Source organism: Danio rerio, chromosome 1 (genome assembly GCF_052040795.2).
Source record: "Danio rerio strain M-AB ecotype USA chromosome 1, GRCz13ab, whole genome shotgun sequence".
Lineage (NCBI taxonomy): Eukaryota > Metazoa > Chordata > Actinopteri > Cypriniformes > Danionidae > Danio > Danio rerio.
In genome coordinates, this window is record NC_141021.1 from 4,909,097 (window position 1) to 4,935,942 (window position 26,846).

The 26,846-nt window shown below is 34.9% G+C and overlaps 1 long non-coding RNA gene across 4 annotated transcripts in view; it reads left to right on the top strand.

The window, feature by feature from the left end:
* The first annotated feature begins 429 nt into the window (after positions 1 to 429).
* The window catches only part of LOC137495392 (uncharacterized), a 143,023-nt gene continuing 116,606 nt past the window's right edge, over positions 430 to 26,846 (top strand). For 3 of the 4 annotated variants that reach the window (XR_015476117.1, XR_015476115.1, XR_015476114.1), the window contains exons 1-3: positions 438 to 550; positions 2,303 to 2,455; positions 26,645 to 26,843. This is a non-coding gene — a long non-coding RNA (uncharacterized LOC137495392). Of the gene's footprint in view, positions 551 to 2,302; positions 2,456 to 26,644; positions 26,844 to 26,846 lie in introns of all 4 variants that reach the window. The other variant, XR_015476116.1, reaches the window with a different exon arrangement.

Here is a 26,846-nt window from a genome sequence, read left to right on the forward strand (position 1 = left end):
TAAAGAAAATGAATAAAATAAAATAAAACAAAGTATAAAGAAAAGTATTGAAATAAAATAAAATTTTAAAAGTATATAATGTAAAAAATAAATAAAAAATAAACATAAAATAAAATAAATAAAATATAAAACAAAATATAAAATAATAAAATAACAGTTGAAAAGTAAATAAAGTAAAATAAAAATAAAAGGTAAAGTAAAAACAAAATAAAATAATTTTCCACAAATCCAAAAACATGCGCTATAGGTCAATTGGGTGAGCTAAATTGTCCTTAGTGTATGTGTGTGTGTGAATGGGAGTGGATGGGTGTAAGCCAAACGTTTTCTAGTGTTACAACAGTGATCATTTTCCTACCTCAGTTATTTTACGCATATATTAAACTGACTATGTATGTAGAACTTTTATTTTGAAATCAGGAGCCTTCAAATAGTTTACTGTGCGTTACTGGGTAACGACAGCACCAGGACTGTTCACAAACTCGCCTCTGGACGCAAAATGTAGGATTTACTGATTACAGATGTATTCATCTCCACTCTGAAGAGGCATGAGGTCTGTTTAGTTACATCTTTTGTTAATTTGTCATGTTTATTGTATGTTTCAAAAAATGGGCGGCACAGTGAGCACAAACGCCTCACAGCAAGAAGGGCTGGCTCAGTTGGCATTTCTGTGTGGAGTTTGTATGTTCTCTCCATGTTGGTGTGGGTTTCCTCTGGGGGCTCCGGTTCCCTTCACAAGACATGTGGTATAGAGGAATTTACTAAGCTTAATTGACTGTAGTGTGTGTGAGTGTATGCTAGTGTCTCTATGGGTTTTTCCCAGTGATGGGTTCCAGCTAGAAGGGCATCCGCTGCATCAAACATATGCTGGATAAGTTGGTGGTTCATTCCGCTGTGGCGACCCCAGATTAATAAAGGGACTAAGCCTAAAAAAAATGTATGAATGACTATAAAAATATTAAAATCAAATAAAAAGTAAAGTAAAAATAAAAGAAATCAGTATTTAAAGGGTGAATAAAGTACAGTAAATAAACTAAAAATAAAAATAAAACAAAATAATAACAGTTGGTAGTGCTGTCGCCTCACAGCAAGTAGGTCGCTAGTTCGAAGCTCGGCTCAGTTGGTGTTTCTGTGTGGAGTTTACATGTTCTCCCCTGCCTTCGTGTGGGTTTCCTCCGGGTGCTCCGGTTTCCCCCACAGTCCTAAGACATGAGGTACAGGTGAATTGGGTAGGCTAAATTGTCCATAGTGTGTGTATGAATGTGGGTGTGGATGTTTCCCAGAGATGGGCTGTGGCTGGAAGGGCATCCGCTACGTAATAACTTGCTGGATAAGTTGGCGGTTCATTCCGCTGTGGCGACCCCGGATTAATAAAGGGACTAAGCCGACAAGAAAATGATTGAATAAATGAATAATTTCAGTAAATAAAGAAAAAATAAACTAAAAAGTAAAGTAAAAACAAAACAAAATATAAAACAAAATATAAAGTAAAATAATACAATAAAATAACATTGAAAAAGTATTTAAAATAAAAATCAAATAAAAAAAATTAAAAATTAAAGTAAAAATAAAACTAAACAAAATATAAAAAATAAAACTAAATATTAAGAAAAACAATGAAATAAAATACCATTAAAAGGTAAATAAAGTACAAATAAAATAAAAAATAAAGTAAAAATAAAACAAAACAAAATATACTTTAAAAATTATAAAATAAATTATAATAAAATACAATAAAATTTAATTAAAACTTAAATAAAATAAAAAGATAAGCAATTAAGTAATGTAATTTATTTTCTTAACATTTTTGTTTTTTGTCTACATTAATGTCAGATTCCTAGCAAATTTTTAATGACAGGATACAAGTAGTTCGGTATACATCTTGTCATATTGATTCAGGTAAAGTTCAGTTATTTGACTGCGACATTGTAGGTTACCTTGTCATCTAAAACATGCAGACTCCACTCAAAAATGCCAACTGGTCCAGCCAGGACTCAAACCAGCAACCATCTTGCTGTCAGGTGACAGTGCTAATCATTAAGCCACTGTTTACATCTCAAAATTATTTTTTTCTTTGTTAATTTACTCCTTCATTGCGGAAAAAAATCGTCCATATTTTGCATTTATTCAGAGTATCATCCTAGTCTGCTCAGCCTATACTCTTACTCTAGTCTCATCTGACAGCAGAAGTGTCTCTTCCATTGCAACTGGATGGTCATTATGGTTTATGGCATCTCCAGATGGTTCTTTTTGATTAATGGTTTCTCTTGCGCCACCCTCCAATACAAGCTGTTATGAGTTGCAGGTTCTCTGTATGCGTGAATGCTGAACTCCTTCTTCCCAGAGTCGGCTGCAGGACGCTTCATGCTGAGGGTTCATGCCGAGGGTTTGGAGATTTGACCTTTTCCACACTGAGTCTGGAAGGTTCTGATAGAGCTCTCTCCTCCTGATAACAAATGTAGGTTACAAAAACAGCCTTTCACACTGCAAAAAAAAAAAAAAAACTATATTTGTACAATGAATTGCGTTATTATAATATTACTTAAAAATATAATAGAATTGATAGAAATATTTATGAATTTACAATGATCTTTGGTTTGGTTTCAAGGTTTAATGGCTTTCCACACTGCATCTGGAAGGTTTGATAACAAATATATGTAAAACATAAAGGCGGGCAGGCAGGCAATACATTTACAGACCGACAGACAGACAGTTAGATAGATAGATAGACAGACAGATAGATAGATAGATAGATAGATAGATAGATAGATAGATAGATAGATAGATAGATAGATAGATAGATAGATAGATAGATAGATAGATAGATAGATAGATAGATAGATAGATAGATGGATTAAAATAGTTTGAAGATAGATAGATAGATAGATAGATAGATAGATAGGCAGGCAGGCAGGCAGGCAGGCAGGCAGGCAGGCAGGCAGGCAGGCAGGCAGGCAGGCAGGCAGGCAGGCAGGCAGGCAGGCAGGCAGGCAGGCAGGCAGGCAGGCAGGCAGGCAGGCAGGCAGGCAGGCAGGCAGGCAGGCAGGCAGGCAGGCAGGCAGGCAGGCAGGCAGGCAGGCAGGCAGGCAGGCAGGCAGGCAGGCAGGCAGGCAGGCAGGCAGGCAGGCAGGCAGGCAGGCAGGCAGGCAGGCAGGCAGGCAGGCAGGCAGGCAGGCAGGCAGGCAGGCAGGCAGGCAGGCAGGCAGGCAGGCAGGCAGGCAGGCAGGCAGGCAGGCAGGCAGGCAGGCAGGCAGGCAGGCAGGCAGGCAGGCAGGCAGGCAGGCAGGCAGGCAGGCAGGCAGGCAGGCAGGCAGGCAGGCAGGCAGGCAGGCAGGCAGGCAGGCAGGCAGGCAGGCAGGCAGGCAGGCAGGCAGGCAGGCAGGCAGGCAGGCAGGCAGGCAGGCAGGCAGGCAGGCAGGCAGGCAGGCAGGCAGGCAGGCAGGCAGGCAGGCAGGCAGGCAGGCAGGCAGGCAGGCAGGCAGGCAGGCAGGCAGGCAGGCAGGCAGGCAGGCAGGCAGGCAGGCAGGCAGGCAGGCAGGCAGGCAGGCAGGCAGGCAGGCAGGCAGGCAGGCAGGCAGGCAGGCAGGCAGGCAGGCAGGCAGGCAGGCAGGCAGGCAGGCAGGCAGGCAGGCAGGCAGGCAGGCAGGCAGGCAGGCAGGCAGGCAGGCAGGCAGGCAGGCAGGCAGGCAGGCAGGCAGGCAGGCAGGCAGGCAGGCAGGCAGGCAGGCAGGCAGGCAGGCAGGCAGGCAGGCAGGCAGGCAGGCAGGCAGGCAGGCAGGCAGGCAGGCAGGCAGGCAGGCAGGCAGGCAGGCAGGCAGGCAGGCAGGCAGGCAGGCAGGCAGGCAGGCAGGCAGGCAGGCAGGCAGGCAGGCAGGCAGGCAGGCAGGCAGGCAGGCAGGCAGGCAGGCAGACAGACAGACAGACAGACAGACAGATAGATAGATAGATCATAGGGATGTAACAATATTGTAAATACTGTCATACCGCAATAGTAATTTTCCCATCAGCCTAGGCGTGGCCATCATCCTTTGCGGTCTGTTGTCGCTACAGATCCAGTAATGCGGAAATGGAGTGTGTTGCTAGTAGCGGGGAAGAAAAAGAGCTAGAAATGATCGAACCTAAAGAGGGTTTTAAATCGGATGTGTGGAAGCATTTCGGTTTATTTCTAAAAAGTTATGAAAAAGGAGAAAAGGTGACAGACAAAGAATAAAACAGTATGCAGGCACTGCCAGACTGTGGTGAAATATAAGTCGGGGAATACGACTAAAGACAGTCATGGGGACTGCAGAACACAGCACACTTGTTAGATTGATGCAGACATTGACTTGTACCGCAAAGAGACCTCTATCTCACTCATGGCTTGTCCTCTTAAGTGGTGGAAAGACAATGCACAACGTTACCCACTGCTGTCAACCTTGGCTAAATCATATCTGTCTGTCCCAGAAACCTCAGTCCCAAATGAGAGGGTTTTTTTCTGTTGCAGGGGACATGCCCAGAAATCCCAGCTTTTACCTGATTATAGTTATATGATAATTTTCCTTAAAAAACCCATCTCTATCTAAGTGAGTGAGTGATTAAATGTTGAATGTGATGAGTTTTCAACAATACTAAATTGAAACTTTATTTTTTATATGGTTTAATAGTTTTTTGTTATTAAAATAAAAAAATTGAAGTTCCGGTTTTGAAACTTACAGATAGATGGCTGATTTGTATGTCATTGATATGTTCAGTGCTGAGGTAAATAAACACTTTTGGCACTTTTTTCCAGTCTTTTTATTAGTTTTGTTTTTCCTGTAAATTATTCAATAAATACCGTACCGTGCTATTCATACTGAGGTATTATCGTGAAATTCTGATACCGTTACATCTCTAATAGATAGATAGATAGATAGATAGATAGATAGATAGATAGATAGATAGATAGATAGATAGATAGATAGATAGATAGATGGATAGTGTTTTATCTTTGTCCTCTCAATATGTCCTCAACCTCTGAAATAAGTCGTACGTTTTGTGTGTAAAAACATGACACATAAGGGATCATTATTCATGCTGTGCAAGTGAAGGACGGCTGTGAAAATGAAGACTAAAGACGTCAGGGATAAAGTCAAATGAATACATAAACTGTGCTGGTGTCACCTTTCCTGAAGCTCAACTGCTAGATCGTCCAAGGTCACGCATACAGATAACACATGTACAGCTCGCTAAAACATCCAACAAATGAATACATATCAATACATTACCACCAAAATAAAAGCATCCGAGTTTACAGATGTCCCAGCATCCTGTGCAGACTGTGTTGTTCAGTTTGTTTGTTTGAATAGCACTTGTGCAGTTGAAGTCCAAATTATTGGCCCTCTTTTTCTTTTAAAAACATTTTCCAAGTGATGTTTAATGGAAAGAAGGTTTAACACATTTTACTAAGACAGTAGTTTTAATAAATTCAGTTTTAGTAGCTATTTTCTTTTGTTTTGCCATGATGCTGGTATAAATATTTTACTTTCAATTTTGATAAGATAATTGTATTCAACTTAAAGTGTTAATTAAATGCTTACTATTTTAATTAAGTCACTATAACTTAAAAAAAACTTTAAAACTATATTATTATTAAAGGCTTAAATTATGTTAATGAGGCAAGTCATTTGACTACAGTGGTTTGTTCTGAAGCCAATTGACTGAGTAAGTAACTAATTAACTGACTAACTAACTAACTAACTAATTAACTAACTAACTAACTAACTAACTAACTAACTAACTATAATAATAAGAATAATAAGAATAGGAATAAAAATAATTACTCTGAAAACAAACATCTGAAAAAAAAAAAAAAATATATATATATATATATATATATATATATATATATATATATATATATATATATATATATATATATATGTGTGTGTGTATGTATATATATATATATATATATATATATATATATATATATATATATATATATATATATATATATATATATATATATATATATATATATATATATATATATACACATTTAAATTGTAACTGTGTTTATTCCAATCTAAATAAATAAATAAATACATAAATAAATTATCTCTAAAAGAAACATATATGAGCAAAATCACATGAGTAGCAGTGAGACATGGCTGTATATTGGCACTGGTGGGAGGCGTGCTTGGCTATAGGCCGCAGGACGAGTGCCTTAGTATCTCATCAGTTAAATTATACAACCATTTTGCACTGCTACAGGACGTGATATTGCATTTATAAAACATTTCTATGGCATAATCATGTGTATAAAAAGAAAATCAAACACAGAGAATCTCAAAAATCCTTTTGAACAAGGAAATATATCTTCCTCTATTCATTCACATCTGCAGCTGACCCCAGAACAGCAGAAACTATTGCTTAAAAACACCTCAACACTTTAGAGCTAGTAATGGAATGATTATCTAGCATAATGTCTAACTTAAAGTATTGACAAAACAGGTGATTTTGCTGACATTTAAAGATTATAAAGCTGAACGGCATGAAATGCCATCAGTCTACTTAGATGTACCAGTATTTCTCTGTTGCGTTCAGGATATTAACCCTGAAAAAAACCAAAGAGCAAACAGAACCAGATTACTATGGTATAAATACAGCACTACAACATGGAGATCGACTTAGAGTGTCATTTACCTGTTTTCTAACAATTTAATTAGCTGTATTTTGAAATATGAAAAGAAAACGTTGAGTTTTATCCCCTAAGGACTTTTTATGCACTCTCTGTCACCATCTTATGGCTTTCAACCATCAATTTCTTTGCTTTGCATGGCATGAATCTCCAAAATAATAAATATTTAAAATAAATCCTTAAATAAAAAACATCATAGTTGCAATCTAAACAATTACATTCTCGCCCAAAACAACTCAAAAGTATTTTTTTTGTTTTGTTGTATTTTCTTATGTCACTCTATGTGGGCGGAGTAAAACACAAGGTTAAGAGTCTGTACGAGTGCTGTTATTGCAGAATATCGCACGACTATCAGCCAATCAGATTCGAGAACCAGACTAACTGTTGTGTGTTTATGTATATACATATATACAGTTGAAGTCAGAATTATTAGCCCCCCTGAATTATTAGACCGGTTGTTTATTTTTTCCCCAATTTCTGTATAACGGAGGGAAGATTTATTTAACACATTTCTAAATGTAATAGTTTTTGTAACTCATTTCTAATAACTGATTTATTTTATCTATGCATTGATGACAGTAAATATTATTTTTCTAGACATTTTTCAAGACACCTTTATACAGTTTAAAGTGACATTTAAAGGATTAACTAGTTTAATTTGGTTAACTAGGCAGGTTAGGGTAATTAGACAAGTTATTGTATAACGATGGTTTGTTCTGTATATTATTGAGGAAAAATTTAGCTAAAAGGGGCTAATAATTTTGACCCTAAAATGGTGTTTAAAAAATTAAAAACTCATTTTATTCTAGCTGAAATAAAACAAATAAGACTTTCTTAGAAAAAAAAATATTATCAGACATACAGTGAAAATTTCCTTACTCTGTTAAACATAATTTGGGAAAAAGAAGAAAAAAAATTAAAGGGGGCTAATAATTCTGACTTCAACTGTATATATATATATATATATATATATATATATATATATATATATATATATATATATATATATATATATATATATATATATATATATATATACATTTATTCGCTCTAAACACCAGAAATATTAACAAAAAAGGCCTCATAATTTTGCCTTTAATATCATATACAAATAATATTTATTTTCTCTTTATTTCAGTTTTTCAAGCAAAAACCCAGTTATTGACTACATTTGTTAATCTGTCTGACTGTCATTTTCTACAAAAAGTAAAATCTGCTTTAAATAATGATATTTATATTAGAAAAAGCATCAGTTTGTGTTTGCAGCATCTGTAATACTGCAGATAATGCGGTTTCCTCTATATTAAGTAAAGGTGTCAACGTTGGCCAAGTTTTATAATTAATAAAGCCGTTTACATGATGTTTCCTGCAACTCTCTGATCCCCTGCTGTGGTTTCATAGTGCGATATTAATAAAGCCAGCCATGAAAAATGAGCCATGTCAGAAGTTATGCATAAACAATAACACACATAATAATGTATAGGCCTACATAATTTATAAACTCTGCAAGACATATGCAATTCTGGCATTAAATATATACACTGAAAAAAAAATATTTATTGGATTTACAATTTTTTAAGGGACAGTAAATAGTTGCAAACAATTGATATATGGGGTGAGTTTAAACAAACAAATAAATTTTGTTAAACAGGTGAATTGGGTAACAGGGATCAATGCTAAGGATTTTTTCTACTGGCCCAATCGGACCAGTGGTTCAGATTTTTAATTGCCCTGCCAATATTTTCACTGGCCCCACCAAAAAAAAGTTAATAACTAGTTCTTAAACAGAAAAAAAAAAAAAATATATATATATATATATATATATAGATATATATATATACAGTTGAAGTCAGAATTATTAGCCCCCTTTTGATTTTTATTTTCTTTTTTAAATATTTCCCAAATGATGTTTAACAGAGCAATGACATTTTTACAGTATGTCTGATAATATTTTTTCTTCTGAAGAAAGTCTTATTTGTTTTATTTCGGCTAGAATAAAAGTAGTTATTAATTTTTTTTAAAACATTTTTGGGACAAAATTATTAGTCCCTTTAAGCTAATTCTTTTTTGGATAGTCTACAGAACAAACCATCATCATACAATAATTTGACTAATTACCCTAACCTGCCTAGTGCACCTTATTACCCTAGTTAAGCTTTTAAATGTCACTTTAAGCTGTATAGAAGTGTCTTGAAAAATTTCAAGTAAAATATTATTTACTGTCATCATGACAAAGACAAAATACATCTGTTATTAGAAATAAGTTTTTAAAACTATTATGCTTAGAAATGTGCTGAAACAATCTTCCCTCCATTAAACAGAAATTGGGGAAAAAAATAAACAGGGTCGCTAATAATACAGGGGGCTAATAATTCTGACTTCAACTGTATATATATATATATATATATATATATATATATATATATATATATATATATATATATATATATATATATATGTCAAAATGTTTGTAAATCTAGAATGTTAATATTTGTGTTAATAAATGTGTAATGAGCAAAATTCAAAGTGTTTTGAAACAAAAGATGGCTATAGACCTGCTAAATTGACAGCAAACTGTACAAAACATCACTTATTATTTATTTGTTCAGTTGTGGTGTACCCTCGTATATGTCTGCTTCCAATAGGTTAGAAACAAATGTTTTCCTTTAGCATCATCATTTGATGTTACCGCCATGTTGCTGTCTCCTTGCTGTAATAACGTGCTCATAACATCCAATCAGATGAGAAGAACCGAGAAGGTAGCATTTGAAGGCTTGAAAACACAAACTATTTCTCAATTCACATTTTTTCACATTTTAGGTGCTTTATTGGCATGACAAATAACTACATTCGTATTGCCAAAGCAGTGCAGCGTCGCTGTGTACAGACAAGACAGTGCAAAAAGGGCAGTAGTGCAAACAAATATGAACATAAAATATAATATAGAAATAAAGAAACGAAATGTAAAAAATAAAAATAGATTAATAAAAATAACAATATATCAGTAAAACTAAAAATATGAATAAAAATAAAAATAGATTAATGGTAATTTGTGAAACAGGATAAAAGTGATGACAATAATATCAACAGTAAGTCCACAAGTAAAGAGTTCCAGTTGTGTGTTGGAGACAGTGGAGCGGATCATTGTGGGTTCCTCAGACGGTGGCAGGAGTGCACAAACTGAGCTGCTAACACACAGCAGCACACACACTCCCCCAGTAGGATGGGCAGTTTCTCATTGTTTGACAGGGACTCAAAGTTTTTGTGTGTGTGTGTGAGTTTCGGGTAGAACTTCTCCCGGATCTCTGAGTATTTTGTGCACTCCGTAAGGAAGTGCAGTTCTGTTTCAATCGACAAATAGTCACAGGCAAATTAAACTTTAGTGACAAGGCAGCAGTGGCCCGTTCTACTGTCCAGAGCATCTCACACGCTGGCCCTGGGCCATCGGGCAGTCCTTATTGTTGAGCCCTGGGTAAACTAAATTGTCCGTAGTGTATGAGTGTGATGGAGTGTATATGGATGTTTCTCTGAGATGGGTTGCTGCTGGAAGGACATCCAATTTTTAAAGTGTATGCTGTATAAGTTGGTGGTTCATTCCGCTGTGGCGACCCCAGATTTATAAAGGGACTAAGTCGAAAAGAAATTGAATGAATGAATGAATGAATATTTAAATTCAGCCCATATAAATTTTTGCAACCATTTACCTTAAAGGGCACCTATTTTACCCCTTTTTCAAGATTTAAGATATGTCTACTGTGTCTCTAGAATGGGTCTGTAAAGTTTCAGCTCAAAATTCCCATCAGATTATTTAATATACCCTTGTGAATCTGCACAATGTTGTGGCAAATGTTACAGAATACATGTTAATTTCCACTTCTGTATGGATATCTGTTATGTTAATGTACAAATGAAACCTGATTTAATGTCTGTTGAAGTGTCTTCTTTTATATTGTACTGACATGCGGTCTTTATTACAAACGCACACTGATTTAGAAACATTTTAAATTTGTAAAACTCATTCTAGAGGTGCTGATGATCACAGAGAGCCGAACATATATTTAGTCCCAGTTGCTTTGTGCACGTCCTGTCTTGTTGATATGATTATAGCAATACTATGGGAGACATGTTAATATGCGTCTATCATTCGATTCGGTGGGCGGGGAAACTGCAGTACTATATCACGTTGACGTTGCAGTGGGCTTCAGAATTGCAGGGATTTGGATCCTATTTTAACGTCGGGAAAATTAAAAATAAGACTTAATGTGTTTCTTTCACTCCAGTATGACTGTGGACACACTATACTAAACACAGTTCTGTCCGAACAGCTTACAAAAGTTGATTTTCATCATGGGTGCCCTTTAACAAAATTGAGTAAATCGAATGAATCTTTTTTTTTTTTTTTCAGTGTACTCGCATCCTATTTTTTTTTCTCTTCGCACCATATAAATTTTGACTTCAGATCTGATGTTGAGGGAGATTATTTTGGGCTGTTGCGTTTTGTTTTGTTGATGTTTGCTGCCTGTTTTGACTTGCCATCCGGAGATTCACTATGGCAGGATTTTACAAGCAACAATTTGAGCAAAAAGCGGCGTCATCTTGTCACCCTGATGAGCTCCCCGGAGACTCAACGTCACCCTTTCATCCCGCTTTTTTCTCAGTCCAAAAAAGGGATGCTGAGAGTGGATGGCGGTGTGTCCTGAAATAGTCGGAGCTCAAAGTTTGCCGTATCATTCAGCCTTTCAACCCTCGACTGCTTTCATGCAAACGGGGAGCTGGAGGGGGGAGACTTTGGCAGATCTTTCATTTATTTTGGGTTACTATGTGTGTGGCTTAAAGGAAACATTTCCAAAACACATGGGATCTCTTTTATTAGTCAGACATACGCGAGTGCTTTTACGTAAAAGAAAAAAAAATGTCCTCATGCAAAAATCATGATTCATCAGTGTTTGCACTTTTAGATAAAAATGTTGCATTAATATTTCTCCAGAGAATGAAGACAGTTTTAAAAGCATTTGTTCGGCGTAGTAAATTAACATTTAACATCTAATTTATTTATTTGTTTGTTTGGATGTTTAGATTTATTTATATATTCATTTTGGGCACCATGGAGGCGCATGTGGGTAACGATCTCGCCTCACAGCAAGCAGGTCGCTGGTTGGAGCCTCGGCTGGATCAGTTGTCATTTCTGTGTGGAGTTTGCATGTTCTCCGCATGTTCGCGTGGGTTTCCTCTGGGTGCTCTGGTTTCCCCCACAGTCCAAAGACATGTGGTACAGGTGAATTGGGTAAGCTAAATTGGCTGTAGTGTATGAGTGTGAATGAGAGTGTATGGATGTTTTCCAGTGATGGGTTGCAGCTGGAAGGGCATCCGCTGCGTAAAACATATGCTGGATAAGTTGGCGGTTCTGTTGTGGCGACCCTAGATTAATAAAGGGACTTAGTCAAAAAAAAAAAAAAAAGAATGATTGAATGTTTATATTTATTTTTATATATTATTATTTATTTAATTAATTTATGTATTTCTTTGTTTATTTGTTTATTTTATTTTATTCATGAATTTATTATAATTAATTAAATGAAAGAATTAATTGATTTATGTTTATTTATTTACTTATTTGTTCATTTTTTATGTTTGTTTTATTAATAAATGATTAATTAATGAATGTATATATTTATTTATTTGTTTGTTTATCTAATTATTTTATTTATTGATTTTTAATTACTAATTAGTTAGGTATTTTATGTTATTTATTTGTTTATTTATTCATTTATTTTAATTTATAAATTTATTTTAGAGTATTTATTTATTTGTGTTTATTTATTTAATTATTTATTTAATTTTTTTTATTTACATAAATTTTTTATATAATTTTTTATTAATGAAGAATTAATTTATTTTTCATTTATTCATTAATTTGTTCATTTATTTATTTTATTTTATTTCTATTTAATTATTTATCTGCATATATTTGTTTATTTATTCATTTATTTTATGTATTCATTTTAAATTAATTAATTAATGTATTTGTTTGTTTATTTATTTATGTATTTATTTATATTTATTATTTTAATATTGACCAAATTTGTAGTTATTTTATTGTGTAGCCAGTCAGTGATCTTCTCAGTTTGCCCTAAAATAAAAACTTCTGTCATCATTTACTGACCCCTCACATGTTCTAAACCCGTTGAAGAAGTTTAGTTTGTCTGTTGAACACAAAGTTAGACATAATAAACAATGTTTTTCATTGACTTCCACAGTATTTGTTTATTTATTTTAATATGGATGTCAATGGCTGCAATTTTCCAGCATTCTTCCAAATACTTTGTTTTGTGTTCAACAGAAATCATAAACATCTATAACCACTTAAATGTGTGTATAAATGCCAGGGAAATGTTCATTTTTGGGTAAGCTGTCCCTTTAACAATGATGTTTCTATCAGTCTTGCTTTAGTGTGAGTTTGAAATGAAACTATGATGTCAGTATACGGTTGATTTTGCGTTTCTCTGTCCTGCTGTTAAAGTGACCAGCCTGCAGTGGCTCAGATGGATGTAAACCGCAGGGTGTTCATCATCCGCCTACCAGTCCGTCCAGAACAGTCAATACACCCCATATCTATGAGCAGCATCTTTTCAGTGGCTTAAACTCCTCGCAGAGTCTCAGACCTTCACAACTCACAGGGGGAAAGTTCACAAAACACATTACATCACTGCTTTATTCAACATAAAATTGCTGGCTTAAAGAACAACAACAACAAATCCAGTAAAAATAAATTTACAGTAAAAAAAAAAAAAAACAGCGGCTGTGCTTGCATAAACTTTATCATGAAAAAATGCAGTAAAAAATCTAAATTTTACAGTAAACTACATTGTTAAAAACATCTATAATTGAAGTTTTATAAATTATTTTATCTCGAGTTATTATTGACTGTGACTGATTTCACATAAAAAAAATCAAATAGATGAATCAAATCCTACATTAAATAGCCATTTTGTCCTATTTCCCTTCTCTTCGTTTTTGGAGAACCTTATTCTTATTTTAATTCAATTAATTAATTAATTAATTAAGTTTGTTAGTTTGTTTATTTATTTATTTTTATTTATTATTTAAATTTTAACCAAATTCGTAGTTATTTTATTGTGTAGTATAACAGTTATCTTCTTTGTCTTCAGCTTTAAAGTAACAGTTTGCCCTAAAATAAAACTTCTGTCATCATGTACTCACCCCTAACATGTAAAACCTGTTAAAGAAGTTAAGTTCTTCACGTGATTAGTATTAGTATTTATTAGTATTAGTATTTCCACATAAAAACAAGAAATATTCTGCATTTTGTGAGTCATGTTTTTGTTTGTTTTTAAATTTTTATCTATTTATTTGTGCTTATGAATTTAAAATGGGCACTTGGTTTTTCTAACAACAACCATTCATCTTGAAAAGTTAAAAAAAGTGACTTTTATGAAATTTGTAATAGTTTAAAGTGCTATATTGTCTGGGTTTGGGTTGTATATTACGCTACAAAACCTAGTAATAAACTGCTTGTACATTTTCTGTTATTTTATAGACTTATTTCTCTATATTATATTATTTCAAACTACTAAAATGTCACTAAAAGTCACTTTGTTAAACTGTAGAGTTGAATTTTCAATATCAAAAGCTGACAGAGCAGAGATTAACATCCCGTACTGCAAGTCACAACTGTAAATAAACAGAAAACACAAAAAAATAAATGATATTTGCTAAATTTATATGATTACACAGACAAAAATATAACACAACAAATGCTCCTATCGTCATACTGTATATGACATGTTGATGTTGGCCATATACATTCACCTGGCACTTTATCAGGTACAACCTACTAGTACAGTAGCTGGTTGGACCCCCTTGTGCCTTCAAAATCTGCTTTTAGAAACTTTGCTCCATATTGACATGATAGCATTACGCAGTTGCTGCAGGTTGGTCGGCTGCACATCCATGATGTGAATCTTCCGTTCCACCACATCCCAAAGGTGCTCTATTAGATTGAGAACTGGTGACTGTGGAGGCCATTTGAATAGTGAACTCAATGTCATATTCAAGAAACCAGTCTGAGATGATTCGCCCTTTATGACGCCCTTTATGCTGCTCGCTGAATATTTTCTTTTTTTCAGACAATTCTCTGTAAACCCTAGAAATGGTTGTGCGTGAAAATCCCAGTAGATCAGCAGTTTCTGAAATACTCAGACAGCCCGTCTAGCGTTAACAGCCATGCCACGTTCAAAGTCACTTAAATCACCTTTCTTCCTCATTCTGATGCTCGGTTTGGACTGCAGCAGATCGTCTTGACCATGTCTACATGCCTAAATGCATTGAGTTGCTGCCATGTGCTTTTCTAATTAGAAAATTGTGCAAGCTGTTGGACAGGTGTACCTAATAAAGTGGCCAGTGAAAAAAAAAGTGATTCATTTAATTCACACTTTTGTTTTTTAAGGTAAGTGGTTGCAAACAACTTATATGGGCTGAGTTTAAACAAATTAAATATAGTAACACTCAACTTTATTCTTGTCAATATTTATTTTTAAATTCAGGTCAAGGTCAGCCCATTTAAATTGTTTGCAACCACTTACTTTAAAAAAAATTGTAAATCAAATGCATTATTTTTTTCAGTGCAGAGCATTTCTGGAAAGCCTTAGATTGCATAAAGCTTCTGTAAATTGTTAGCCCACCTCTACGCCCACTGGGTAAAGTAAATTGGAAAGAATGATGCCTACTGACCTTTTGTTTATCTGCCCTTCTTCTGTCTACATTAGGCACAGTTGAGTGGTTATATGGTTATTACTGTATGCTGCTCTTTTCTGCTGAGGGAGGCTTTCAGACTTCTGATCGCTCTGCTGCTTTTTTACAGCGCTCGGTGGCCAGATCCTGAAGGGAATAGGTGCAGAAACCAAATATGCAGTCGAACAACTCTTTGTGAGAAGATGATGAAGGCCTAATTGATTTGTGGTCCCAGGGATGACTCTAAAAATGCAATCGTATTATTTTCGTAAGATCTCCAGTGTCTCCAGAATCTGTCTGTTAAGTTTCAGCTCAAAATACATCACCAATTATTTATTACAGTGTGTCTAATACACTCTTTGGCTCAGTGGTTAGCACTGTTTCCTCACAGCAAGAAGGTTGCTGTTTCAAGTCCCAGCTTGGTCATTTGGCATTTCTGTGTGGAGTTTGTATGTTCTCCCCGTATTGGCATGCGTTTCCTCCGGGTACTGCAGTTTCCCCCACAAGTACAAAGACATGCACTATAGGGGAGTTGAATAAACTCAATTGGCCGTAGTGTTTGAGTGTGTGTGAATGAGTGTGCATGGGTGTTTCCTAGAACTAGGTTGCAGCTGGAGGTGCATCTGCTGCATTAAACATATGCTGGAATAGTTGGCGGTTCATTCCACTGTTGCAACCCCTGATAAACGAAGGGACTAAGCTGAAGGAAAATGAATGAATGAATAATCCGCCCTTATTTAAGTATTAGTCATTTGTGTGTGTCCCTTTAAATGCAAATGAGCTGCTGCTTTCCAGAAGAGGGCGGAGTCTTTACATTCTATTCAGATATTCCAGAAACAACAAAACAAGGAATCTCGTGCAGCAAAAATGGCAGAAATTCCCTCATTTATGGGTTTAAATTTGACATATTCAAACTAGGATAGTTTATTGAATACTTTTATGGAGCTCCTTTGGATTAAACTCGCTGACTAGCATGTTTGTAAATAAATAAATAACATAAGTATTATTTAATTGTAATTAAATTAAATAATTATTTTAGTAAATAACCAAGAGCATGAAACATGAATTACCTTGGGTATCTACACTCCCTGACAAAAGTCTTTTAGTTCTACCAGAAAGACTTTAGGAGGCAGGTAAATAAACATTTATTGTGAATTGTTTGCATGAATGAGAGTTTGTTACGGTCCTTTTGTAAAGTTCTTTGGCGTAAGCCCCGTCTTTAGTGCAGAACTCTGGATTAGCTGGCAGATCCTGCCTGAAGATGAAGGCAGGGCGAAGCCAACCCCCTGAGTGGAGACAAGGCCGACCTGGTGGTGGTGGTGATGGGGAGGATGTAGGGAAACTTCCGCAACGTCACCTGAATACAGCGAAACAGATTGGCTTGCTTGGTTGTTATAGGCTGACAAGATAATTATTATTAATGGTGTGACATCTCAGTCTTCCTGGTAGAACTATCGCTAAAGATTTCATTTCTTCTAGAAGTCTATATGTCAACTTCTAGTAGATGATTTGGAGAAGTGTTGAATGCATATATGTTGAAATGCATCCCAGTCCAGCCTGATCTACGTTTTGCCAGCTTAGTGGCTAATTCGTATGAATTCGTACGAGTTCAGGTGTATGAAATTGTACGATTTTAAAAAGGAGGCGTGGCACCTGACCCCACCCCTAAACCCAATCGTCATTGGGGGATGAGCAAGTCGTACTAAATTGTACGAAGTAGATCGTACGAATTCATACGAATTAGCCACAAAATCAAAAAGTTACGAATTGCCGTGAGATTGTGTTGCCCAGTCTTACCTGCCAACACTCCAACACTTTTTTTTTTTCCTGGAACCATCTCCATGTTCCATCACCATCACCATCTTCCTTATGCTTATGCAACACCTACACAGTTAAATTATTTTATTTATTTAAGTATTGTTTTTCTTCTTTCTGTTAAACAGAACTTGGGAGAAAAAAATAATAATTATTACATTTAGCTGGAGGGTTAATAAATCTGACCTCAACTGTACACAAAGGGATAAATTACGAAAACAAAATATACTTCACTAGTAATAGTTTTTCTTACCATGCAATTCAATGTTTACAGTTTTCAAACATTGTTCAAAATATCCTCATTTTAAGAGTTCACACTTAACTGATGATTGTTTATAAAGCTTGTTTTAAAAAATAAAGCTGTCCCGGGAGAGAGCCCTAAGTTCATAAGATCCTCGAGCCCGGGGCTCCCTCCCGTTTGCAAGGCGAGAGGGGAGTTTGAGCTCAGGTAGATCTGGAGAACTCCCCTGCTGTAGTAGCTAATGAACAGATAGTGATTGCTCTTAAAAGATAACTACTTACTAGGAGCATGTATATGGTGCTGATTTGGATTAGTCAATTAACCTGCATGTTTTTGGACGGTGGGGGAAACCGGGGAACACTGGGGAAACCCACGTGAGGACGGGTAGAATGTGTAAACTCCGCAAAGAAACCTTGGCTGGCTTGGTAAGGATTAGAACCAGTGACGTTCTTGCTGTGAGGCAACTATGCTAACCACTGGTGTCACCCATCTAGGAAAGGAGGAAGAGTAGGGGTGGAAAGAAGGATTCTTTAAAATGAAGATGGCTGTGATATGGAGCTTAGGGTATTTATAGTGGCTTAGGAATCGTCTGATTGGTGAGTCATGAATTGGCTAATGTGTAACCAACTAGTAAGCACTCATAAGCACGTGATCCTCTTGAAATTAGTTTTAAGAGTTCACACTTAGCTGATGATTAATAATAAAGCTTGTTTGGCGTGCTGTACCTGGAGAGAGCCCTGAGCTTATAGGATCCTCGAGCCCTGGGCTCCCTCCTGTTGCAAGACGAGAGGGAAGTTTGAGCTCAGGTAGATCTCGATGACTCCCCCTCCTGCTTATTTTAGCTAAGTGACAGATATGAATGCTGAAAAGGTGTACTCAGCTAAAATATTTTGGATTAATTGTTTAGGGTGCTTGTTTTTGAACTGTGGGAGGAAACTGGAGGACCCAGGGGAAAACCCACACGATCACAGGGAGAAAGAGCAAAACTCCAACGAGCAAAACTGGTTTGGAAAGGAATTAAACTGGGGCATTCTTGCTGTGAGGCAACAGCGCTAATCACTGGCCACCGTGTCGTCCGTTTGAAAGGAGGGAAAGTATAGGGTTGAATCGGGGGGTTTCTTCAAGATGAAGATATTGAGATGAGAAAAGTCTGGTTATTTATAGAGAGTTAAGGATCCTCTGATAGGATAATTAGTCATTAGCTAACGTGGGAACAGCTGTGAACAATCATAAGCACGTGATCCTCTCGAGATTTCTTATAGATAAACTTCACTTATAAATAAACTTTACTTAAAGGAGCAGTAGGTGATTGTCTTCAGAAACGTTTGTTGTTGTGCTGGTTGAAAGTCTCTTCACAGTCCAATAGTAATGATTACAGTAAATGATCTAAATGTGTTTATATTCAGGGTAAAGCATTAAACTAAAAAATGTTCATCCAATTAAACAGAGTCGGACAGTCATCTCCCTTAATTCCGATAGGCAGGTCAGACTGTCTGTCAACAAATGTAGATTCCGACTTCTACGCATCTGTTCATGCAGATCCGCCATTAGCGCGTGCCCGTCTTTATCACACACGCATGCGCGCGAGCGAGCTGCGGGCCTCTCACAGATGCCGAGTTGGAGGCGCCGAAGGACAGCCGAGCTCGGGCCGATTACTGTAAAGCCAGGCGCAGGTATAATTCGCCCTTACAGCGGCCGCGCGGTCACGAGACGGACCGGGAGAAATCAAATGCTGCATTGAAACTTTTGAAAACCCTGAATCAATATTGGAGTTACTTTAGCACGCTGGAGGAAGAACGACACCATGGCTGAAGTATTACTGTTAGACAGGTAATGTTCTGTTTTAAACTATTTTAGTCAGGCTAAGCTTATGTTAGATTGTGTTGTGTTATGAATGACTTACATGCACAGACGTGTTGTTCAGCCACTGAAATCTCCCAGTGAAAGATTGATGTGATTATTTTCAGTTTTATAAGGTTCTTTGACAGCATCTATAATGTAGATTTATATTTAGTTTAACAACAAAACACCAGTAAATAGCGCTATTCCGCCTAACCTGCTTTATTGAGCTTTTATATTCACATTGGGTCATTTTTGAACAATGACAGCCTTCCTATACTGTTTACCGCTAACGTTACTCTGAATATTCGCTCTGAAATAGCATGCAAGTGTGGCAAAGTAATACATGTAATTCCTGCACGGCGCTGGCACTAACTAACTGGCAAATGACATGAACTAGTAGGTTGTCTGTCGGCTGTTGTGACGCGGTCCGCGCGCTCGCGATATCAGGGGGTGTGGCTTTGAATCACAGTCCCTCCCCGCCCTCCAAAGATAGTATGCTAAGCGGTTAGCATTTTGGCAGATCACCTACTGCACCTTTAAGGTCAACAGAATACAAAAGCTCAGTCTGTTCTGCAACAAAGTCAAGCACAAGTAAATTAATTGTCATTTTTGTGTGAACTACCCCTTTAACTCAGCAGATTTGTTAAATGCCATTTAATTGCTTCCATTCATAATCACAAACATCTCAATCCCTCCAAAACAAAAAACCTCTGCGCTTTACCATTGTGCTTTTCAGTTTGTCCTCCCGAAAAGGCGATTCTCATCAACAATGCCTTCTTATTCCAGATGAGTTGCCAAAGTCGGATTTATCTTCAATGTTTTGTCCCGAATCATTTCTCTTTTTCTCTCGCTCTCAGTGCTTTCTTGTACATAAGGTAATCCCACAATTCACAGTCAGGCACTCAAGGCTCACTGAAGCGCACTTATTGGCAAATGCCTGCAAGGACAAGCTCTCCGCCAAAGCTCTCATTGCTCTTGTTTAACTTTTTAGCGCCTCCGCTGAAACACACAGCCAGCGATATGATAATTTCATGCGGTCATTTCAGCTTTCACTGCTTGACCTTCAGGTGAGCCGTCGAGGACACTCAGTTCACATCCTCCAATTTCACAACCCCTTTACACACACATACAGAAACACACACATCTATGCACTTATACACACACACACTGAAATGGCCCTTCAGATGCTTTTCCTTGATAATGTGGAGAAGTATTTCAGTTCAAGGTCAGGACTCGGCTGGGTGGACGGTCGAAAAAGGCAAAGAGGGAATTCTGTAGTAGTATTTAAATTTCCAAGCCTTATTAAATCTAGAAATAAACCAATATTATTGACCACAGAAAAAGGGTGGCACAGTGGCCCAGTGGTTAGAAGGTCACTGGTTCGAGTCCCGGCTGGACCAGTTGGCATTTCTGTGTGGAGTTTGCATGTTCTCCCTATGTTGGTGTGGGTTTCTTTCGGGTGTTCCGGTTAACCCCACAGTCCAAAGACAAGTGCTATGGGTGAATTGGTTTAACTAAATTGGATGTAATGTATAAGTAGGCATCCACTGCGTAAAACATATGCTAGAATTGTTGGTGGTTCATTCCACTGTGGCATTAAATTAGGGACTGAGCCAAAGGAAAATGAATAAATGATCATAATGAGGCTAACATAATGATCATTTATTATTTAAAATAATGTATTAATTAAATTGGAAACAATAATATATATATATATATATATATATATATATATTAAAATGGGAGTTTAAATTATCCTAAAATGTTTCATTTTATTTCAATTTAATCAATTTCATCATATTTTTAAATACAGTACATATTTATTTAGTTTTATTTTTTATTTTAAATATTTTTATTTTACATTTTTTTACATTTTGTTATTATTATTAATATTTATATTTTTATTAAGTTAATTAAAATAGAAAAAAACAAAACAAAACAAAATAATTAAACAATTAGGAGTTTATATTGTCCTAAACTTACTTTAAGTACAGTTTATAATTATTATTTATTTGTAAGTTTTTATTCATGAATTAATGTATTAATAAAATAATTATTTTATCAATTGAATTAGAAACAATCAAAAGAATGAAATGAGAGTTTGCATTGTCCTAAAATATATTATTTTAATGAGTTTTAAATAATGTCAGCGTATAGTTAATATTTTTAAGTTGTTTATTTATTTATGTATTTATTTATTTATAATATAATTATTTTATTAATTAAATTAGAAACAGTAAAACAATAAAATGGGAGTTTACATTGTTCTGGAATATTTATTTTTAATGGGTTTTAATCAATTTCAGCGTACAGTTATAATTTTTATTTGATTTTAGGCTATTTATTTATTTATTTATGTGATTTAATGTTATTGTAGCTTCATACTGCATACTATTGATTAGTTTTACTCTTTTTGTTTATTGTCCGTTTTTACAGCACAATTAAAAATATATATTTGTAAAATTTTAATGCATCCAGCTTCAGGACATTTTTGCATTTACTCAAATCAAGTCAGTTGCAGTACTTGGGTTGAAACTTGAGTTGAAAAAAATCCGCAGCAAGTTGATTACAGTGTTGTTCAGCTTTTAGGGCGTCACAGTGATGCAGTGGATAGCACAATTGCCTCCCAGCAAGAAGGTCATTGGAGTCAGTTGGCATTTCTGTGTGGAGTTTGCATTTTCTCCCCATGTTAGTGTGGATTTCCTCTGGGTGCTCCGGTTCAGTCCAAAGACATGCACTATAGGTGAACTGAATAAGATAAATTGTCTAGAGTGTATGTGTTTGAATAAGTGTATATGGGTGTTTTACAGTGATGGGTTGCAGCTGGAAGGGCATGCACTGCATAAAACATGTGCTGGATAATTTGGCGGTTCATTCCGCTGTGGGGATCCCAGAATATTAAAGGGACTAAGCCTGAAAAGAAAATGAATGAATGACTTCAGCCTTTTATAGTTTAGCTCTATGCTTTTGCAAATATTTATAGTACATTATTATTATTATTATTATTATTATTATTATTATTATTATTATTATTAACAACTTTACAAAATGTGCATAATTAATGTATTTAAATTTTAAATAAATACATACAATTTAGACATTGCAGATATACATATTAATATGATAGATCATCCTAAAATAATTGGTTGTACAGGTCATGTAATACACATCCTGTGTTTGTTTTATGCATCTTTATGCTTTAGATCAGTAACAGTGATGTAAGCATAGCTGTGAGAGCTGTTTTGGCCCCGAGGACTCATGATGTTACTGTGTTTCCCCATAAATATGTCATCTTTGTGCAAGCACAGAAAACACACCCAGGGCAAGTAATTGCAACTGTTAGTAAAGGTAATTGTCTCCAGCTTGTTTCTACTTACTCATCATTTTATCAGATTGGCCTTAGCGAGAAGGTGATGGGTTATGCAAATGAAGCCCATTACTCCAATCTGAATTATTAAAGTATAATGCAGATTTAAAACAAGAGAGACTTCCTAGATAGCATTTGCAGTCATGTTAGGGATAATTTATATCGATTTTTTTTCAAAGTAATGTTATAGAAAGGGACACAGTGAAGGTTGACAGATTTAAACATTAAAACGTACAATCTTTATGGGTATGTGTATAATATAAGTCTGAGATATGATCATGTTATTTCAAAGAATATCTCTCTTTTTATGTTAGTTGTTTAGTTTTAGTTCACTTTATTAACCCTGCAAACTCAACAAATTATTTGAATAAACCATGTAATAAAAACAGAGACTTATCTTTATTTAGTAATCACAGCTCATAATGTATTTGATACATATATTGTTTATCACCACCAACTGAATTATTATTTTTATTATTATTATTATTATTATTATTATTATTATATAGCAATAATAGTGTTATTACATCACTATTGTTGTTGTTGTTGTTATTGTATGGCAATAACCGTGTTATTACATCACTTTTATTATTACTGTAGTTGTAAGTATTATTATTGTTATTATATAGCAATAATAGTGTTATTACATAATAATAATAATAATAATAATAATAATAATAATAATAATAATTATTATTATTATTATCTTGTTGTTGTTCTATTATTCAACAAAAAAATAGATTATTTTTCAACAGTTTTAGTATTGTTGTTGTTAATAATAATAATATTAATATTATATAGCAATAATAGTGTCATTACATCACTATTATTATTATTAGTAGTAGTAGTATTAATAGTATTTTTATTAAAAATGTTATTTTAACATTGTTATTATTATTATTAGTTTTTTTGTTGTATTAATAGAAAATTTTAATTATTATTATTATAAAAGTGCTATTACTACACTATTATTATTTTAGTTGTTGTTGTTATAATTAATATTCTTATTATTTATTGCACTCTAAATGAAATAAATAAATAAATAAATAAATAAATAAATAAATAAATAAATAAATAAATAAATTCATTCATTCATTTTCTTTTCAGCCTAGTCCCTTTTAATCTGGGGTCGCCACAGTGGAATGAACCATCAACTTATCCAGCATATGTTTTACGCAGTGGATGCCCTTCAAGCTGCAACCCATCACTGGGAAACACCAATACACACTCTTTCACACACATACACTATGGACAATTTAGCTTAACCAATTCTCATATAGCATGTGTTTGGACTTGTAGGGGAACCTGGAGCACCAGGAGGAAACCCACGCCAACATGTGGAGAACATGCACACAGAAATGCCAACTGACCCAGCCAAGGCTCGAACCAGCGACTTTCTTGCTGTGAGGTGATTGTGCTACCCACTGCGCCACCGTGAAACCCTAAATAAATAAATAGGCAAATGTGAATGCTATTCGCTATTAATTTTGCGCTATGCATTTTGAGTTATACTGTAATTCTATCCATCTTGCAAAACTCACGGTCAGTTAGATGAACGTCATTTGAGGAAAACTATTTAAAATGAAAATATCCTTTCTGAAAGAGTCTTTGTTACCTATACCTGCATCAAATGTATCTCCTGCCTCTGACACCTTATATTCTGCACCATGAATGATTACCACTGAAAGCTTTAGTCATCAGCAGCCTGAACAGAACATTATCAGTTCTGCCTTTCTAAAAATACAGCCCCATCAAGGCCTCTTTTTTTATTTCAGGCAGAAGCCAACAAATAGGCCTTGATTCCACTAATGTAATGTCTTCAGAACATAATTGTTTACAACCATCCTGCTAAAACATCATGCCGATCTGTTCATCTCCATCCAGTTTGTGCATTGATTTCGTCATCACTGTGAAATTGAAATATTAAGCCATGGATCAGTACATCAGTCTTATAATAGGCGCTTCCTCGTTCATCTTGTCCATTAACATGCATGTAATTATTAGAGATAACCTACAAAATATATGTTTAGTTTGTTATTATACATTTGAATTCGGTTATTCACTCATTCATTCATTTTATTTTCAGCTTAGTCCCTTTATTAATCCGGGGTCGCCACAGCAGAATGAACCGCCAACTTATCCAGCATATGTTTTACGCAGCGGATGCCCTTCCAGCCACAACCCAACACTGGGAAACATCCATACACACTCACTCACACACATACACTACTGCTTATTCAATTCACCTATAGAGGAATTCACCAACACGGGGAGAACATGCAAACTCCGCACAGAAATTCTTGCGATCATGCTACCCACTGCGCCACCGTGACACCCTTTTATGGTTATTCATTTGAAGCATTAAAGTATTCTCAAAAATGAAGTATTTGGTGTTTAATAAGTAGTTTTCCATCAACATATTCTGCATATAAATATGTTAATGGAATATGTGAATGGATTTCAGCTGATGATATAAGTGAGGCATGTTTAACTATAAATTTAAATGAATAAAAATTCCCCTAAAAACTGTGTAATTTTGCCAAATATTGTTCAAAGAGTATCAATATTAACACACACACACACACACACACACACACAAGCACACACACACACACACACACACACGCATAGAAATGGAGCATTATGATTATTGCTATTCTGGAAATGTGCTGTGTGTGATTTCTAACCCAAATCAAACAAGCTCTAAATTCGCTTTCATGAAAAGAAAATAACAAAATGTGCCTTCTGTAATTATGTCACGTGTTCACATTTGCTTTGTGCTCTAGTGGGCCAAATGTGGCCCTTTGTGTAATAAAATCCATCTCGTGGGCAGATTTCCAGGAACAAATGATGCTCTTCAATAGGAAACACCTGTAGGAAAAGAGCATATTCATGCATATTCATATGAGATGTTTCCATGTTATTATTATTATTATTATTATTATTATTATTATTATTATTATTATTATTATTATTAATATGGTGACTATTATTATTATTATTATTATTATTATTATTATTATTATTATCATAATCATCATTATTATTATTATTATTATTATTATTATTATTATTATTGTTGTTGTTATTATTATCATAATTATCATCATCATTATTATTATTATTATTATTATTATTATTAATATTATTATTATTATTATTGTTGTTGTTGTTATTATTATCATAATCATCATCATTATTATTATTATTATTATTATTATTATTATTGTTATTATTATCATAATTATCATCATCATCATCATCATCATTATTATTATTATTATTATTGTTGTTATTATTATCATAATTATCATCATCATCATCATCATCATCATTATTATTATTATTATTATTACTATTATTATAAATAGTGGTAGTATTATTATTATTATTATTATTATTATTAGTAGTAGTAGTAGTAGTAGTAGTAGTAGTAGTAGTAATATTGCTGTTGTTGTTGTTGGGGGTGGTGTTATCATATATTTATTTATTTATTTTATTATAAGGTTGTAGGAAGATGTTAGATGTGAAATAAACAAATAAAAAAAAAAATACATACATACATACATACTAGCCTGCAATATGTTTACTTGTTTATTAACAGATTATTTTAGTAAATTTGGATTAATGTATTAAACACTATTTCTGACTTTCTATTTGTTATAACATGTCATGTGTACTGAATGTATTTCGGCATTGCTGGATGCTTTTGTATCCAATTTATTATTATCATTTTCTTTTTATTTTTTGGACAAAAAAAAAAAAAAACAGCACAAAAAACCAGCACAAATCGGGCACAAACGAATCACACAAATTTGGCGTGATTTAGAGGAAATGGGGTGGAGAGTGACGTCACGGCTACTGAAATATTTAACTTATGTCTAAACAAGGAAAACAGATACAGTGTTTGTTTTTAAAATAAATGTAAAAAATATATATTATATTTAAAATAAATAATATAACCTTTCTACAGTGGTGATGAAACCTGGGAAGAAGAGGAGACCTCGCTGCTAAGTTGACCACTCCGTCGACCAGTTCATTTGCAGAGGGGATCCAGGCACTCGCGGTCCTTCACCGTAAAAAGCAGCAGGAGATTCTGGATTTCTCGGGTTTCGGCACCACTGTAAAAAGGTTCTTTGTTGTGGGAAAAAGAAGACAGGGTCGGCGATAAGGTA